Source organism: Schistocerca piceifrons, chromosome 4 (assembly GCF_021461385.2).
Source record: "Schistocerca piceifrons isolate TAMUIC-IGC-003096 chromosome 4, iqSchPice1.1, whole genome shotgun sequence".
Lineage (NCBI taxonomy): Eukaryota > Metazoa > Arthropoda > Insecta > Orthoptera > Acrididae > Schistocerca > Schistocerca piceifrons.
In genome coordinates this window covers 314,300,630-314,321,193 of record NC_060141.1, presented here as the reverse complement: position 1 = coordinate 314,321,193, position 20,564 = coordinate 314,300,630, and positions in this window count along the sequence as shown.

Here is a 20,564-nt window from a genome sequence, read left to right as displayed (position 1 = left end):
ATACTACAGAGACTTTCCCTTAGAAGGATGACTGAAGTGGGGTACACCCAGCCTCGCGGTGCCAACTGAAGAGCTACTTGGATGGGAAGCATCGGCTGCGAGGTTTGGGAAGTAGACGATGGTAGGGTGAGCGGTGTATTGACTCCATATCCCTTCAAGCCGCAATGATGTCTTTGGAAGAGAATGACATGGCAGTCGGTCGGTTCTGAATGAACCGTTAGGGCGAGTACGCGGGGCTTTAGTTGACATAACTTTAACACTTACAACGAAAGAATCTTGACATATCAGCCTGACATAAACAGTGTCACAATAACATTGACGGATGAGTGTACCGTGCTCACAGATTCGGAGCTCAGTATTCCCATGGAACATTAAGACTCTCTACACCGTGAGACGTATACCACCAAAACGATTGTGTTCGACAATGTAGTTGGAGTCATTACTTGACTCCAGCTCTTAACCTATGACGGTACGTCCAGCTTTTTCGCACATGATAGTTTTGGTGGTGCATGTTTCATGTTGTGGGCAGCTGTAATGTTACATGTGTATACTGACATCCAAATTTTTGAACACGGTACACTCATTGGTCAACGTTAAGTTGACATTGTACTCATTTACCACGTCCATCTTTTGAGTGGTGCGTTGGGTCCTGGCTTTATTTTTTATGCAAGACAATGCGCGACACCATCGAACTGTACTGGTGGAGGAATTTTTGGTATGAGAGTAGCTATTCGGCGAATGGATTGGTGTGTGTGTTCTCCCCGACTTAAAACTCATCGGTTTTGTCTCCACACGAGAAGACGCATTGCGCCATGGCAACATGCATCAGTGACTATCCAGCATATGTCGACCACGCTGGTGGTAGAGTGGGACTCCGAAGTACAAGAATTCCTTAGCAGCCTTGTGGTCAGCCTGGAGAACGTTGAAGAGCATTCACTGCTGCCTGCGGTGGTCACACACCATATCAAGAACCAAGTACAGACTTTTTTTAATGTCGAGGAGCCATCATAAATCGCGGTGACTTCAATGTAATTATTGTCTTTGAATAAAGGTGTAAGTTCTGTTCGTTTGAGTGTGTATTTCGTTCAGTTACCTTCTGCACTATACCACAGTAGTTCTTTCTACGAATGGTCGATGTTTCATTGGCAGTGACACGTTATGTGAACATCATTTTCGCCTTAAATTTTGCACACCAGTGTACAGTATTGGGAACGCGTTTGCAGAGGTAGTAAAAATTTGGATTGTGCTGAAAAAATGCATTTTGTTTAGTGGAAATTATGATGAAAAATAAATTTTGTTCTTGTAAAAAGTAAGCTATCGCAATCATCTGGAAGTGTGTTGCATGAGTTACTTTCTGACGTTTTGTTCCAGTAGTCTGATAATCAAACGAATGTTTGTTTCGTATCTTAAATTTTATTGTTTCATTTCCTTAACGACACTTACTCGGCTTTTAGAAGCCGTTGATTGGCACATTTCAGAAGAAAATGTGATCGAAGAATATCATCCTCATCAATTGAGAATCGAGTCTGTCAAGTATCGAATGCAGTAATCGAAATATTATCCTGTGGTCCGTGACATCACACCTCATTCTCGAATTCTTATTCTCTTTTGTTGCAGCAAGCCAATATTTATCTGATAAAAATGGAAATGTCGTGTGGCTAGGGCCTCCCGTCGGGTAGACCGTTCGCCTGGTGCAGGTCTTCCGATTTGACGCCACTTCGGCGACCTGCGCGTCGATGGGGATGAAATGATGATGATTAGGACAACGCAACACACAGTCCCTGAGCGGAGAAAATTTCCGACCCAGCCGGGAATCGAACCCGGGCCCTTAGGATTGACAGTCTGTCACGCTGACCACTCAGCTACCGGGGCGGACATTTATCTGATAAATCTCAAATACTCCTCAGAAAACATATAAAGGTAGATGTAATACACGTAATACGTTCTTCTCATTCTTGTTACGGAGACATTGCTACAAGGTACGAGAGCTCTGACAGTGGCTATTGAGGCGTACAGCTGAGCTGAAATCTGGTGGAGGGCCACGAGTCAGTCCTAAACCCGCTAAAGCGCACCGCACAGCGATATTGCGTACCGTGGCGTAGCGTGACCTGGATCATAGCGAGGCGGCACGCGAACGCTGCACGCCCGGTCGTTATCACTGAGCAATACCCGCTGGCACTTCTGGCTTCAGGCTCGCGTTGAAGGAACTGTGATACAGTGTATACCCACAATCATTACGCCGAAGCAAAAATTAAAACGTTTTTCCGTATCACTATGCTACAAAGAGACTGTGATTTCGTTTGTCATCTAGGATGGCGTTGCTGTGTTTGTAAATAACTGCAGAGTTTTGTAGATTTGAAGAGAGCGTTTCTGAAGTACCGAGTAAAGCAATCGAGCTCTTTCAACGTTTTATTCTGTTTGACTCAGAGAAGCAAAAGATGAAACATTTGAATTGTGTACCGAGAAATTATCGTTGGGGAGTAACCACAAAGAGCACAGTCGTTACAAACAGGCCCGCATTGATCCACGCGACTTCGTTTGAAAAGAGCATCGTGCTTTGGCAGATACCATTTAAGTCGTCGATACACAGCAGCCGGACGAAACATGTTATCCATTAAACATTACAAGGTTTTAACTTGTACATTCCACAGGAAAAATTTAGAACGTAAATATAGGGTTAGCCAAAACTCGATACAAAATTAGACGAGCAGCCGAACAGGGATATGTTGTACGTCCTAAATGTACTTAAAGCAACCGTAAACTGAGTTTTCGTTGGTTCAGTAATATTAAATAGGAAATACTTTTCTCATTTTCTGCGCGATATTATTTATTTGATCACGAATCGGATTTCAGTTTATTAAGCCATCGTCCGATGACATCTGAATGTCGCAGTCACATATAAAATAGACGGGCGGCTTACACAGATATTAATGATAAAGGTACGGAAGATATACAAATGATTGGATTCAGATTGTTTACAACAAGATCTATTAATTTTTCATATTTCGCAGAAATTGTTGCTCGATTTCTTTCACTAAGCCTGATACAACCTGTAATTTGTGAGTGTTAAGCTTATTCTAACATTCTGCGTGGTGTCTGTTTGTTCTAAGTCGTGTCTCTCTACCACTTTCGCGCAACGACGCTCTGAGCGTGTTTTTTTAGGGAATTGACTAGTTTGAACCTGTGACCTGCTGCTGTTAAGGAGACGCCAGACCACACATGAGATGTAGAGTTCAGAAGAGTTCAGTGAGACTAGCGATGATATAATCAAATACTTAATGATTTCAGCGTCAGCTCCACTGTACTCCCTGTAAAAGAATCTTAATGCTAACTAAAGTTAGTGGAAGGGGCTTTCCTATTTTTATTTAGCTGGCAAAATAACGTCGAAAAAGCAGTTAAGTTTACCATTGGAAATTTTATTCTACTCACAAAACATTGTTTATAAATTGCACTGTTGATACAAGGAAATATTTTAACACAGGATGATAAAAACCGACTGCGTTCAACAAAAATGTGAACGAATATTCCCTGAATGGGTTTCCAAGTTCTACAATGGATCGAAGGAGGACCTATGCCATATCACATCTATAATCTAGGTTTAAATTAAGTTTCACAAAAGAGAAAACTATCAAAATGGTCTACAGTGACCCTCAATTATCTTTAATTACTTATCTAACTTGTCTTAAATTACAGTGGCTGATGTGGCTTCTCAATAATTAAGTAACAGAAAAACCATCGCATTTCAGATTTCAACTTCAAGTAGCAAATGTGAATACCATGAGCTTTAATTGACGATCAACACTAGTATTACGTAAAAAGGGGATGTAACAGATGAGACTTCTGCAGTTCTGAGTGAAGCCTTATGTGCTCAAAAATACGGCATTGCGTGCGTTCATTACCTTGTCGGTGTTTAGGCAGCGTCAGGGGGTGGCGGGCAGCGCAGCCCCACACAGCTCGCCGTCTCAGAAGCAACTCCATCTAACTTCTCCTTACTACAATTTTCCGAAGTTATCTGGCTGTGTTTTCAACTGACCAGTCAGGGTCTCAGTGTTAACCTTAAGCTCTGCCTACAGAAATTCTGTCTATCCAATGAGAAACGTTATACTTTTCGTGGTGGGCCAATGTTTTTAACGTTTGCAAGGTAACAGAGACGCGAAAAAGTCTCACGCTAAAACTTGCAGCTGGTGTGGCCCTTTTAGTGTTATCGTAAGATCTATACTGTTCTTCTGGAGGGCTCTATCTTTTAACATGGGTTGGGGGGTGATCCTGGCGGTCAGCCGGCGATATGAGTGTCGTCCCTTATCGTAGGGCCTTCTAGCTTAACACGGTTCTGCTCTCGACTTCTGTTCTCGTTTCTTTCCTTGGAGCTGCGTCTTTTTCACGGTGGGAAGGTATGACATGCATTTAGGCGTTCTTGTGTTAGTCTGTGGTATTCCATTTGTTCACTCGTTGATCATATTACTTTGGTTAATTTAATGTCAGGATTTATTCGGAGCTATGTGACATATTGCCGGATTTGCTTATCATGTCAGGGTTTTCATGGAAGGTGTTGGATTTACCTGACACCTTACATTATTACAAAGGAGATCATTACAAGGAAATAAAAAAGATATTACAGAAATATCGGCTGTGATCACAGCCTCTGAAGTAGACAACTAGCGAGAGACAGAGGTCGTTGCTGAATCGTTGCTGCCGTATAATAACTGTTCAATTAAGCTATCAATTACATTTTTTCTCAGTTGTTTCCAATGTTCCAGATTTACAGCTGACTTTGAAGGATTCCATCTATTTTTCTCTAACTCGTGTTGTATGTGAGATTCGAATTCGGTGTGTGCTTGGTTATAACTTTACGCTAGATTTCTGCCAACGGACTGTGCTGATCACATAACCCATTCAAGCTACTACTTTTTAAGTTGAGTATATAAGTAGTGGAGCACACTTTTGATGTCAAATTAATTGATAAATTAATAAAATTGATCAATTCATTACCCCTCCCCCTCTGAGAAATTTCCAGCCCTTCCCCATCATTTTTCCCCTCCCCCAAGCCTCCATTTTCCTCCCCTCCCCACAGGCCACAAAGAAAACAAAAACTGGAGGGAAAGAACAATCACTCAGTATGTGCTGAACTGTTCGACTGCGAGAATCTTATGACATGAAACTGAAATCTTTGTCAATTACACTGCAGGGGCCACATTGTTAATTTATAAAATACAATTTGCATATTCTTTATTTAATCAGTTTGCGGGAGACAGGGCTGTGGAACTCTATTTGGAAGGAAAAGCTCATCGTTCTCTGCTTTTTATTTAACTGTGGAAGGTACGGGAATACCGGTGCCACGTAGCCATCGGTCACCATCCAAGACGGCCGACTCAAAATGCTGGGTAGTCTAACCTCCTCCTCGTATTGGAGGGAAATACAAAAATCACGGGAAAAATTCAAACTTTTGCCTCTGGCTGTGAAGCGTAGTTGGGGAGGGGAAGGTGCCATTGATCAAGTTCTAAGGAGGTGATCCAGTATCTCAACAGCAACTGTATGAAGAGAAGATATTTTCGTTATTAGTCTAGAACTAGAGAGTTACTCCAGCCACATGTTGGAAGAACGGATAATAGTAATAAGACGACAAATAGTCATGAAGTGCAGGGAAGTACAGAAAACTAGCACTGAAGTGATGGGTAGCACTGAAGTGATGGGGAGTAGCCTCCTCCAGATCTACAAGTCAATAATTGCTGGCTGGGACGTAAGGGCAGTTAATAATATTAGGGCAGCAGCCCAATGTCCCAATGCTGCTATAAATCCATGGTCTCTATATACATGAGTCGTGCAGCTACAGCATTAGTTAATAAAACACACTTGTTTCTATTTACGAATCGCATGTCACATCCAAGCCAACAGAAACGTAAGAAATAAACTGTACAATATTTTTTACGAATCTAGCGCCCATTATTGTATTTGAACACTGCAATTCAACCGAGCGAGGTGGACTTGCATTCGGGAGGATGACGGTTCAAACCTGCGTCCGGCCATCCTGATTTAGGTTTTGTGATTTTCCTAAATCGCTTCAGGCAAATGGCGGGATGGTTCCTTTAGAAGGGCAGGCCTACTTCCTTCCCCATTCCTCCCTAATCCAATGTGACCGATGACCTCGCTGTTTGATTCGCTCACCCGAATCAACCAACCAACCAACGGCATCTCAGGGCGAAAAACTGGCCAGTAAGCCCTGGTCTACTCCAGTGCTATCTGCCGAGTGTGTTCTGTAACTGAAGAGCCGACCGGCCGCAGACTTTACTTGTTCCTGCGCAGTCATGACAGGCTAAGCCGCGACTTCCGTTGACTGGCGTTGCTGACGCCTAGAACCCTGTGAGGCAAGCAGGTGTGGCTTGGACGTAGAGTCGTAACTACAATGCCATCCCTGACATAGACTCCCCAGGTAAAAAAAAAAAAAAAAATCCACTCTCCGAGACAGGGACGTTGTTATCCATACATCTCTAACTTCTCACGCGAAATGTAGATTCCTCCGTTTGATACACGACATTTTCGAAGACAGAAGAACATAAGAAAGCAGAGAACACACACAATTTCACATCGCTAAACTATCCTTATTTGTTGAGTTTTAGTTTGAAAATCCCGTACAACAGCATTCCAAAGGCTGTAATTCCACTGAATATTCTCTCATTCAGTAAAAAAAAATCTTTTCTTATCAGATTAATATTTGTTACGTCCTGCATCACAGGAATATAATCTTAAACTCATTTTCGGCTCATGATGGAGTGCTAAGAGCATACTCTGCCTCTGTCAGACGATGCCTCCTCACATTCGAACTCTCTTACGTAGTCTCTTCAGGTAGCCAAAGAGCAGCACAGAGGAATTATAAAAATCATGTTAATACTACATATGACTTTACAATTTTCGTAATGCAGCTGATTTTATTATGATGGCCATATCCTTCAGTGTATGTGGGAGATTGAAATTTCGTTAGAAGTTCTTGCTGCAATATAAAAACGCCTGATTACTAGTCCAAATTGCGAGTCATATACGTGGCACACTCGCCCTCGCTTCCACTCATCCGGTGGCACATCATTGACGTCAAATTGATTGATTAATTAATTAAATTGATCATGAGAGTCTCTTTGCATGGTGAGTAATTTTGTCCGTGCCGTCTGATTACATTCCCCAGGTAATAGTTGCAGACACTTCTGTGACATCACTGGGGGCTTCTCACAGGCTGTCACATCCTGAGATACCAAAATGGGTGGTAGCCGTCGTCAGATAGCTGAAGATATCCAACGCTAATTATGTTGTCCTTTAGTTGGCTTGTCATCGTCATGGAAACTAAGTCACTTAGAATTCTGTTCCTGAACAAATCCTGCTGAGACCTGTCGGTCTATGAGGGCAGTGAGATGTTTCACTCCATTCTCCACCACCACGACGCATCCGCTCCCATCCCCACCACTACCACCGGGTCACATGTGAGTAGATGCAACCACCGCCAATGGGTCGCGAACCTTCGCCCCACGTCTGTGCTGCACCGCTCTTGTCCGACAAACCACTGCTCGCTGTACTGGACAGCTCAATGATTCCAGACTTGCAAAATCTGTCCTTTTCTTCTCAGAAGGACTGGAAGCTTAAATGTTGCTGGGGTGAATACCAGATGTTGAACAATATGCTTCCCCTCCTCCCATCTGACAACCAAAACGTTCTGAGATGTGTTATCAAGATATGCTAGAAACGTTGGTTCAGTGAGCAATAAAAAAATATCTGTCTGCTGACCACACTATCTTACACGTGTATGAGCCTACAGATATGGGTTACCCAAAGAATACAGGCCTGAATGAAATTTTCACTCTGCAGCGGAGTTTGATCTGATATGAAACATCCTGGCAGATTAAAATTGTGTGGTGGACCGAGGCTCGAACTCGGGACCTTTGCCTTTCACGGGCAAGTGCTCAACTGATCTTTTTTTTCCCTGCAGGCAAGTCCTATACCGACCATTCTTATATTATAACGGCCAAGTTTCAGTACCAAACATTTTTTTGTGTCTCCCCTGTAGATAACAAAAGGAATAAACACCTACTACATGAACAGAAAGTTGCAGGTTATGAGAAAACAAATAATAACATCTAGTGTATGAAAGTAAAAGACGACGATCTTCATAAGATAACACAATATTCCTTGAAAACGTAAAACATAAATAAGTATATTTTCCCTACATCCATTTTTTTTGTAGACGTGAATATGTATACAATCTCATCAGCAGCAGCAAAACCAATTTTTTTAATTTTTTTATGGGGGATCACAGAAGAAAGAAAACAAAGAGGCTGCAGATAGAAAGCTATGCGTGAAAAGGAAAACGTGTGTAAGGAAAGAAAGCTTAGAAGATGAGGAGAAAAGAGAAATGAAGGAAATTAGGAATACTTTCTGCGCCATGCTCCACTTTGACGCGCCATCAGAATAACGTCCATTCTATCATCGACAATTAGAAGGGGAACGTGGGATCGTCCAGTCTTGGCAGGCACGTTTCCTTGAGATTCCAGCTCCGAGGCGGGTTGGCGAAAATACTCTGTAAATAGTTCGCGAAGGGGCCCGATAGTGTCGATGTCGGCGAACGGCATGGTGATGTACTTGGAGGCGTGTTCAAAAGTCCGCCGGATCAACGACGTCATCCCGGAAGAGGTAGTTGATAGACGTGGTCCATGTGATGGGGTGCCACTTAGATGACTGAAAACAGGTCGTGTCAGGAAATATCATCATAGTAGGGGAAACGTGATGTAGGCGTACCCGGAGGTAGAAAGCCACAATATTCTGTACCAGGGTCCAGACAGCTGCTGCTGGCCCACACTCAAAACGATGTAAATCTGTATCTTCGACATTGCACTTGAGGCACAGTGTGAGTCCACTAGCGCGATGCGATGCAGTTTCTGTCTTGTAGTATACTTGCCGTTGATGAGAAGGTACCACGTCGCGGTGGGGTCAGTGGTAGGGTATGGTTCGTTGATCGTTTCCCAAACTGTAGGCCATTAAATTTGGAGGTGACATGCTTCGACGGGGTTTCGGGGTGGGTACATTCGAAGAGGTCGGTAGATACCGCGGGTGGTCGTCTTCCTGGTCCTGGGGAGCTCGGTGAATATGTAGCTGTATTCCAAAAAGAAACTACCGATGTGCGACATCGGAGGTGGGATGTGTGCCAAAGACGCTGGTGGGTGTATCGAAACAGTTGCTAGCTCGGTGATCAACATTCGAGTAAAACTAGCATTTTGGCTTTCCCATAACCGGAGCATAGTATTGGTGCAAAGTGCCGGTAACCAGATCTAGGCCACCACCCCGATTCGGTAAGGTGAGAGCTTCATAACTGCCTTTCAAGATGTGTCCAGAACATATAAAATACCCGGAAGCCACCTGCAATCAGCTACTATTGTCGCAGTGAAGGGCAGAATCTGAGCGATGTGGGGTACCCGGGCTGCTTGCAGTGTTTCAAATCTGTTCGTTTACCGACTGAGTTACCAAAGTACGATTCACGACACGTCCTCACAGCTTCACGTCCGCCAGTATCTCGTATCCTACCTTCCAAACTTCGCAGAAGGTCTCCTCGCAGGAGAGAGTTGCTACCGGCTCCCACCAAATTAGTGGGAGGGCGGATGCTTCGAGAACTCAAATGAGACTCACTAGATGGAAGGCAATGTTCTTTTTGAGGAATGATATTGAGAAAATTTAGAGAACCGACGTTTGAAGCTGGCTGCAGAAGAATTCTACTGCCATCAAACAGACATTTCGCGTAAGGGACATGAAGACATGATACAAGAAAATTAGCGATTATACGGAGTTATACAGACAGTCTTCTTTCCCTCGCGCCATCTGCGAGTGGAGTAGCAAAAGGAAATGAAAATTAGTGGTACAGCGTACCCTCCGCCACCGTGCGATGTCTTCCGAAGTATGCATATAGATGTAAACGTAAATTTAGCCTGTGTGTTAAGATGTCAGTCCATCCGTTTATAGGCACACTGAACTCAAGGAAGATCTTGTCTCTTATGTATCGAGAATACAAAATGAAGAATTCTGCTGCTGACTGTCTCGCAGTAAAAACCTTCTCACTGCAGTCACTTCGCAAGACAAATTTGAAAGGCTGTAATACGTTTGCCAGCAGCACTTGGAAGAGGCGGTATAGAGTTCACCTCTCAACACTTTTTTCGTCAGTTAGGGTAATGTAAGTACAGTGATGCTGTACGGTACTCCCTACCGCTACTGACAAACTTTCCATTAAAATTACAGTCTTCCATGTCATACTAAATTCGAAATACAATTTGCTTACTAGGAGACAAAATACTCTGCAATTATTAAGTGAAATAGAATGAGAAGCATGTAACGTTAGTTCTAAACGACTTTCAGGGCTATTTAAATATAGTGACGCAGTGTAGGGTACTCCCGTCCATCATTAACGAATGTTCCATTAAAACTACAGTCATCCGCAACATATAAATTCCATACTGTAATCGAGAAAGTGTCGTGATAACTTTCGATTCGTAAAAGATTCCGGGCCAGACCCCTATTCGGGTCTCCGGGAGGTGACTGACGAGGGTTTGGTGACCATGACGAAAAGATTGAATAGCCAACGAAAGAATACCGTTCTATGTATTTGGGCGTGGAATGGCAGAAGTTTGAACATGGTGGGGAAGCTAAAAAATCTGAAAAGGGAAATCCTAAGGCTCAATTTAGATACAGTGGAGGCAGTGAAGCTAAGTGGAAGTTAGACAAGAACTTCTGATCAAACCAGCATAGGGTAATATAACAGCTGCAGAAAAGGGTTTGAGGAAGTAAGATTCCTTGTGAATGGGAAGGTAGGGCAGAGATTAAGCCACTGTGAGGGATTCCGTGTTAGGGTTGTTCTCATACTTCAGGTATGCATGTCGACGTCACAAACAGAGAATGAAGAAATGCAGAAACAATATGAGGATACTGAACATATAATGCAGTACGTCAAGGGAGATGAAAATCTAATAGTCGTGAGATTCGAAAGCGGTTGTAGAGAGGGAGTAAAAGAAAGAGAATATTGGCTTGGTAGTAGAAACGAAGCCAACGCCCTTGCTGCAGTGGTAACACCAGTTCCCGTCAGATCACCCAAGTTCAGCGCTGTCGGGCAGAGCGAGCACTTGGATCGGTGACCATCCGGTCTGCCGAGCGTTGTTGGCAAGCGTTGTGCACTCAGCTCTAGTCAGGAAAACTGAGGAGCTACTTGATTGAGAAGTAGCGGCTTAGGGCTCGGAAACTGACATACGGCCGGAAGAGAGGTGTGCTGACCACATGCCCCCCTATACCCGCGTACAGTGGCGCCAATTATCTGAGGTTGGCACGGCGGCCAGGGGACACGGGAAAATTTTAGTTAGATTACATCATGGCCAGAAAGTGGTTTCGAAATCAGATATTGAATTGTACCCAGGAGCAGATATATACTCAGATGACAATTTGGTGATGATGAAGAGTACACTGAAGTTTAAGAGAATAGTCAGGAAGATTCTGGGCGCAAAGAAGTGGGATATGAATGTACTAAGGAAGTTCTCTGAGGGTATAGACACTGCAATAAGGAATATCTCAGTAGGCAGTATGGTTGAGGAGGGATGGACACCTTTGAAGAGGTTAATCACAGAGGTTGGAAAGAAAACCGTATGTACAAGGAAGGTAACTGCGAAGAAACCATGGAAAAGAGATGAAATACTTCAGCTAATCGACGAATGGACGTAGGCAGCACTTAGGCTTTCTTTTTCGCCCTGAAATACACTAAAGTACAGAATCTAATCTCGAGTGGTGTACACGTCGCAAAGCACTTGTTACCGGATCATATAGAACTATGTAGCACAGATCTTAACAGTGGTACTCTCCTCGGTGAGAAATGATGTTTTAAAACCCAATGGAAGACTGCTTACATTGACAGAACGGTGGTATTGTATGTCTGTTCCATACTTCAACACTAAAAGTCACGATTCTTCAGTGCAGATCAGGAGGTTTTAAGATTACTATGTAAGCATAGCTCTCTTATTAAAAGCAGACCTAAGTGTGATCGATGTAGAAAGAAACAAGAAAAGAACACATTTTAAGGATAATGGTTTATTCATCACAATGAGTATTAGCAAAATACAACAAATACATCACAAAATAATAATACATAATTACAACACCATTGCCTTCATCAACAATGCTCTTACTGTAGCCAAAACAGGTCCCTAACACATGGCACATGAGGACAGTGTAGGTATACATTTAACACAGGCAGCAATGTTTCTGCAGGGAAAGAATAGCGCTCCCACTTCTTCCTGGAAGCTTATTTTACACAGGTGTGCATTGTCAGACGCCCTCACAGCCCCATGGGGTACTGATTCCGTTTTTAGGAGATTTGATGGAGTTTTAATATTAGCATCAATCTTTGCAGCAGTTTATGTATCTCTCTCTCCTATATTATCCACAAAATCCTTACCTTACGCAAGAATCACAAGCAGACATCTGGAAAACCACACAGCATGTTCAACGCATGGGTTATTCGTTTCATCGCAACATTTGAACCCTCCTCACAATGGAAACACATGGTTTCATCTCCGCCACTGGCATAAAAAAATACAGGTTCACTTAGTTCATCAGGACGTTGCTTAATAGCTAAAGACGAATCTTTGAAAGGTGCCAGTTGTGTATTATGTGTTCTGCATTTAGGGTGACCTAACCTAATCTTCCACACACCACACCTCGAACTGCATTAACGATGGTGATTCAGGAGATAAATGTGGGAGTATCTCCATTCTGTACACGTTACAAGTATAATATAAAACAAACACTTTGACCCACCCATATACCTCCCCAACAGCCCCAGACATCCACTACGTTACATAGCGATGCTCCTTTTATGTATAGCCTACTCTAAAGATCCAAGATGCCAACACTTCTGCACATGTGATCAGTCCATCGCTTCGGGCCACATATTCTAAATATACTAGTAAATGTAGCACAATTGTAAACACTTATCGCAAATCGCACTATTTTTCTGTACAAGTGCAGATCAGTTTCCCGTGGACGCCCACAAAAAAAAAAAAACAAAAAAAAGTTCAAATGGCTCTGAGCACTATGCGACTTAACTTCTGAGGCCATCAGTCGCCTAGAACTTAGAAGTAATTAAACCTAACTAACCTAAAGACATCACACACATCCATGCCCGAGGCTGGATTCGAACCTGCGGCCGTAGCGGTCGCTCGGTTCCAGACTGTAGCGCCTAGAACCGCACGGCCACTTCGGCCGGATGCCCACCACACCCTACCTTCAACCCACCACTAGGAATATACATTCAGACCCTGCCCTGGACATATCATCTGTGGATTTACCCTTGTAACCTGTCTTGGACCTGCCACTAGTGAATCCACTGTCTCAGACGTATAGTAGGTAGATTCACCTGCAAACCCTATCCCACCCGTAATGTGTGGTGGGTCTACCTCTCAACCCTATCGCGGACGTAATGCGTGCTGGATCCACTTTAGTACCCTACCCAGGCTACAACGTGAGTGGACTCACTTTCAAAGCCTATCCTGGATGTAATGCATGGGGGATACACCTACAAGCTCTGTTCCATTCCTATCCCAGACCTACCCTGTACCGTGGGAGTCCCCTCAAGAATCCGGTATCCACACATACAGGAAAATAGCAAAGTTGTTCTAAGTGTTTGTAATTGTACTACATTAACAAGAATATTTAGAATACTTGGCCTTAAGTGACATCATGGTCATGTGAGCAGAAGTGTTTGCATCTTGGAGTAGGCTACATATAAATGGATTATCGCTGTGCAACATAATAGATGTCTGGGAGTGATGGGGAAGTATATCGATGAGTCTAACTGTTTGTTTTGTATGATACTTGTAACAATGCAGAATGAAAATATTCCCACATTCATTTCCTGAATCAATATCATTATGCAGTTCAAGATGTGGTATATAGAAGATGAGGTTAGTTGACCCTCAGTATTGAACATACAATGCAAGACTAACATCTTTCAAACGTTGGTCTTTAGATGTTAAGCAGCATCGTGGCGAATAAGGGAAGCTGGACTCTTTTATACTGGTGACAGAGATGAAATCATGTTTTCCGATCATGGTAGAAGGCTGAAATATTGGGATGAAACGAATAATCCAAGGGCTGAACTTGTATGATTTTCCAAGTGCCTGTGTGTGCTTCTTATGTTGGATACTGATATTGGGGATAATATTTGGCATAAGATATGAAGTACTGCAAAGGTTACAGCTAATATTAAAGCTCCATCAAATCTTCTGAAAGCAGTATCAGAATATTACCTGTGTAAAATCTATTTCCAAGAAGAAATGGGAATGCTATTTTCTCCCTGCAGACATATTGCTGCCTACATTAAATGTGGACCTACCCTTTCTCTCGTGTGCTGCGTGTCACAGACCTGTTTAATCTACCATAAGAGGATTTTTGATGAAGGCAATAATGTTGTAATAGAGACTATCATTTTATGATGTATTTCGTATACTTTATTAATACACATTGTGATGAATAAAGCATTGTCCTTAAAATGGGTTTTTTCTTGTTTCTTCCTACATCATTTATACTTAGGTCTGCTGTTAATACGATAGCTTTGGTTACCTGCATTGAAGAATAGTGAGTTTTTAGTGTTGAAGCATGGAATTGACATACAGTACCACTGTTCTGTCAATGTAAGCAGTCTTCCACGTGGTTAGTTTTATGTCAATTTGATATCAAAAGTGTGCTCATGCGAACTTTGCCGCACTACTTTCATATCAGTATCATCTGCAGCTAGGTGTAATGGGAGCAAGTAATTCAAAAGTAAAATAATTTTAAATTCTTAAAACCAAATGAGGCGCCGCAGTGCTAAAGAAACTGAACTCGCGTTTGGAAGCATCGTAATTTCAAATTCCTCTCTGGTCATCCAGCATTATTGTGAGTTCCTTAATTAGCAAATACGGGATGGTTCCTTCAAAAAAGACATGACCGATTTCCTTCACCAAAGGCAGCATATGCTTTAGATCTGTAATCTACTAGTTAACAAGATGTTTAACCCTAACATTCCTTCCTTTCAAAACTAATGAAACGATACGTGTAAGTGATTGTTGTTTTGTGCTTTGAATTTTCGAAAACAGCGACACCATGCTAAGACATTAATGGTGAAATATATCCAAAGTAGTATATTACAAATAGATGATCAAAATTTACAGAACGGGAGTCCTTGGCCCGAGTACTGATTTATGAATAGTCACAACTCTCAAAATGTTCCACTTACGGAAGCGAATATTCGGCTTTCATGACTACAGCTTCCTCCTCTCACGAAATTCCGAGTCATCTGAGATGTAAAACTACTGAGTGATGCGCGACTTGAGGATGTCGACCTAACAAAATTCCTCATCAGTACGACCATAACGGGCCGTAAGAGTGCTCTCAGTAGACAGATTTCTACTTCGCTGTGTATATCCTTTTGCATTTGCTATCCACGACATCATATCAAGGAAGTCTTGCACTCCAGTAGGCTTATCATTACAGATCATGGAGAGTAAACTTTTCGGATCAGTTTTGCATCATTTTAACTTCAGTGATTGTCAGGCGAATGTAAGAAAACTATATATGTAAAGTGATATCTAGCGTAAAAGATCAACTCTTTAATTGATGTCGTGGAATGATGTTACTGGGTATCGCTGATGCTCGTAATGCCTCTGAAAGGCGTATGCAATCAATAGCGACTGTCGATTTTTTTAGCCCACCTTCACAGATACATATACATAGTAGCCTATTTCTTTCGTTTCGACGATAATTAAAGAAGTTTGGTGTGGATATGTTCTAAAATTCTTCAAACTACTATCATGGACTTCTTTTATTATGGAATATCATCTGTGACGTAATTTTCCCTTCAACAAATATAGTAATTTTAGTCCATCCCTCAGGTTGATTCTGCAGCATTGGTTTAGTAAGGACACGACGGACATCCTTTCTCATCCACACCCTATCCAAGGGTGACCACCATCACTAGTGACCGCGCTGTGGAAGAGATGTTAAAATGTAATCTTCCTTTTTTCAGGGTACACGGATCGCCATCGTTCACATTTCATACGAGTAGTCAAAATTGGAAAACATATGTTTCGTAATAATATGGTATTTTGCCAGGAATATCACCAGACCCCGTTTCCTATTCCATATCCTGATCATTTTATGTGTATTACGAAGTCCATGCGGCTGTTGTTAGTGTTGTTGTTACTATTGTTATTGTTGTTGTTCTTATGTTCAGCATTTGCGATAGATTAGAGTTACAATAAATTCCTGAAGTATGTGGAATTCACCGTAGTACTTTTATCCCTCATACGTACTGTCAGCTTTCCCTTGTACATCAATCGGAAGATAACCAATAATCTCTGACGATTATACTGTCGGGACTGGTAGGAAAAGTAGATAGTATCGTACCAACGATCCTCAGATATGTAAATGTGCGACTGTTACGGGTATGTGATTGATGTAGATGCTAGGACACACAATTCCGAGTGAGTGGCGTCCTAATTGAGAAATTTCACTGAGGAACTCAGCCATAACAATTCCCCAAACTAGAATTGCTTGAAAAAAAAAAGCCAACTATTTATTGCATTGTGACACTAAGAATGTCAAAAAATTTTCATCACGGTGTTTCCGTGTGCTATTGGAAGATTAAATTCATGCTTTCTTCAAAAAATAGGAGTCTCCTGCCTTAATTTTACTACGACATTGCACCGCCTGTTGGCTCAGATACAACACTGCGAATGACTCCGGTTTCGTGCTTTTGAATTCATTATACAGGCGGCAGGAACATCCTCGCCTCAGTCGAATAAAAACTACCCAGTCTGTTGGACAGCCTCTAATGAGAGTGGCCATTGGTTTAGGCAAGTAAATTTATTTTGCTGCTCTATACTTTTAACAGTTCCTCTGTCTCACTGTATTGTTCTCTATACGTTCTTCATTCCCGATTGAACCTTCGTAGCGTGACTAGTGGTCATTTATCGGGTCTGCTACCAACTCTGTCACCAGGGCACTACTTCTGTGAGAACACCAGCCTGAACTGTGGGCTTTATTAGGGTCATCACTTTATTAGGGTCATCACTCTTCTGACTGATTTCCTCCCTTATGCCAATCCATTCATCTTAGAGTAGCACCTAATTCTTAAATTCTTTGTTATTTATTCTATACAGTCTAATTTCAGCGGCCTTTTACGATTTTTGCCGTCTAAAGCTCCCCATAACGCTTTGGAATATTCCCAGACGTCTTAACAGACCTCCTATCATCCTTTTCTCATTTCCACGTAATGTTCGAGTTTACTGATAGTGCTTTCCACAAATATTACTATCCCCACCGATTTTTCAGCCTTTTTTATTACCACATCCTGTCGCTTAACGTACCAAGTATAAGTCGTCATCAACGTTATTTACCATGATGGAGTTTTCCGGGGACCCCTAGCTTCTTTTAAATTTCTCAACATAGTATTTTAGAAAGCTACACAAATTAGGTGCTTTCGATGTCTACGTGTATATTTCAAACACGGGGGTTATTCGGAAAGTAAGGAACGATCGGTTGCGAGCTGGAAACTACAGTGAAAATCCGATGAAGTTTTGCACAGTTTTGTTGGGCAGTGTCTCTAGTATGCCCATCAATCGCGTCACGTCGTTCTTTTTAGGTCTGAGCACACAGGGAGGACATAAAGATACCTAGAACAATAGTGTCTCCCGCAAAGCACGAGGGCCTGGTGAGAAATTTCGCCTGAAGCTATGCAGCCAACATTACATAACTGTCGTGCGTTTTCTTCTTAGTTCTCAGCCGCATTCTGCAGGGGCAATGAAGATGCTCCTGCATCGTTTTGAATTGGAAATGTTTGATTACCCACAATACAGCCCGTAATTGTCTCCCTCTCATTTTCATCTCTGCTTACATGAACCACTGGCTATGAAGACAACATTTTGGCACAGAGAACAAGCAGTAGGCCAGCGTAGAGAATTGGCAGATAGCAGTGGCGGCTGCCTTCTATAACGACGGTGTTGTAAAGATGATACAACGCTACGACAAACGCCTAAGTCAGATCGGCGACTATGGAGATAAGTAGATGGAATTGTAGCTGACTGTTGCAAATAAAACAGTTTTGATTTTCACTGTGGTTTCCATTTCGTGAACTATCGTTCCTTACTTTCCGAATAGCCCTCGTAAATAAGTTTTGTTGACATCTAAAATTTTGTTTATTTCAATAGTTCAAATGGCTCTGAGCACTATGGGACTTAACATCTGAGGTCATCAGTCCCCTACACTTAGAACTACTTAAACCTAACTAACCTAAGGACATCAGTGTAGCAGTCACGCGGTTCCAGATTGAAGCGCCTAGAACCGCTCGGCCACGGCGGCCGGCATTTCAATAGTACCTACTAAGTTCTTCGTATAATATTATACTTTGGTGTTCGCAAATCTGAAAACAGTTTTGACAACATGCATGTAAGAGAGTAGAGTACATGGTGAACATAACAGCATAATTCAGAAGAGAATCTAAGTAAAATAATTGATTGTTCTAGTGTTGTTATGTGGCTCATAGACGAAACGTTTGTGACCTTTTTGTGTGAGCTGCAGTTCTGTGGACGAAGAAAACTCTTGCAGATTCAAAAACTCCGAAGTTGGTACATGGAGACATTTTGAATTGCTTACTCTCGGTATAACCTTGGATTTAGGCAGTTCCTCGCCCAACTCCAATACTAATCAATACGACTTTTCTCGTGGCGATAACAGTCTTTGTTTTTTGATATCCAAATGACAAAGACATTCAGGAGAAGTTTCAAAGGTCATCTTCAGGTATGTCTGGCAGAATAATATTCTGTAATCAACTTGTCTGCAATATTCACCCCAACTTCGGTAGGCTGTATTCGAGACGAGTTTTTTGTTACTCTCATTGGAATCTGAATGATTAGCAAATTGAGTGGAAAATACATGGTCGGTGTTGTTTTTCTTTGGGATTAGCGAACCACTACTATCCCATCTGAGAATTGGAATTTTGATGAAAAAAAGTCCTCTGTCTTGTACAGTTTCAATCATTGCAGTGATGTCAACTTTTGTTTCAGAACTAAAGTCATAATAATGATCTTCTTCAGGAAAAAATCTATCGTTGACATGGACGAGTAGAAATAGTTTGTAGTGACACCTCTCCCTGATCGAAGCAATAGTTCCATCAAGTCACATACTATACGGTGTTCCAAATTAATTTCTCGTGTATGTTCTTGCATGTTGAAAAAAAGTGACATCGACAGCTGAACAGATTTTAATACTATATTTTGCTGGTTTTGATTTCGTACACTGTTTAATTGGCCATCTGCCCCAAAGTACGACTACCTGATCATCCACTGTAATGTCTTCAACGGTTCGAAAAGCTTCTTATAATTTTCTAAAAAATCATTTCAAACTTCATGTATGGCTTAAAGTTCATCCTTTCCTTTTCGTTGAGTATGTGTTACCTTTTTTTCAAACCTGATAAACTGAAGGATATGCACAAATAGTATCTGTGCCATGGGAGCAATAAAACTGCACAACGAATGTCTGTGTCTGTTGTCCACATTTAAAAAATTATTTCCTTTCGGGAGTGCAGTGTTCTAGTTATCAGTAGATCATCAAAATACGCTGTCAGTTCGACAGAAACTAAATCTCTCCAAATTCTTATTCTGTTCAGAGGAGAATTAGCGTTGTAATTCTGGACAACAAGTGAAAATTCAGCATTTATGAAGTAGAGTATCTACAGTTTGATCTTCAAAGAAAATGTTGAAAATTTCAGACATTGTTGTTGCAAGATCACGCTGTCGTGTCGGCCCAGAATACCCACTGTCATTGTTGTACTGACGATGGCGAGTCACTGGGCCACTGAATTTGTCGACTTTCACCCTGACTTTGCTATGAACTCTACCCCTTCATCCGAATTTGCATCAGAATTTTCTCTGGCAATGTCACTGTCTTTTGAATTCACTTCAAGGTTATCTTCCGACTCGGTCAAAACATCTTCTGGGTAACTGAGATCACGTTCATCCTGCATTCGTAGAAGATGGTCATCTGAAATTGGTTTGCAGGCCATTTCTCAAAAAAGTAGAATAGTAAATCCACCAAAATATATGATCTAGTGATGTACCAAGTGGAGTCCTGCCAGGACGCAAGTGAGTTTTTATTCTTCTGTACTTTTTTAACAAATGCATTAAACCTCCAATTACGTAAAATATAACTCAATCGGATATACGACACATATAAAAATCAAGAATGAAGTGGTTCTTGTATTTCCTGCAGTATCACCAAAAAAGCCTCTCTAAGGTCCCTACTGAACCCCACTTGGTATGTTGAGGGTTGAACGCTTCGACTATCTTCCTTTCAGGTTTTCTTAAAATACCTGAATCACTTTCATACAAATCTGTACTCTAAACATAAATTCGCAGAAGTTTCTCACTCAAGTTAAGGACAACGTTTGATAGATTAGTAGATAGATTTTTTCAAGGAATGCTCTCTTCGCTTACGCTGTTCTACTTCTTGCATACCCCTTATCT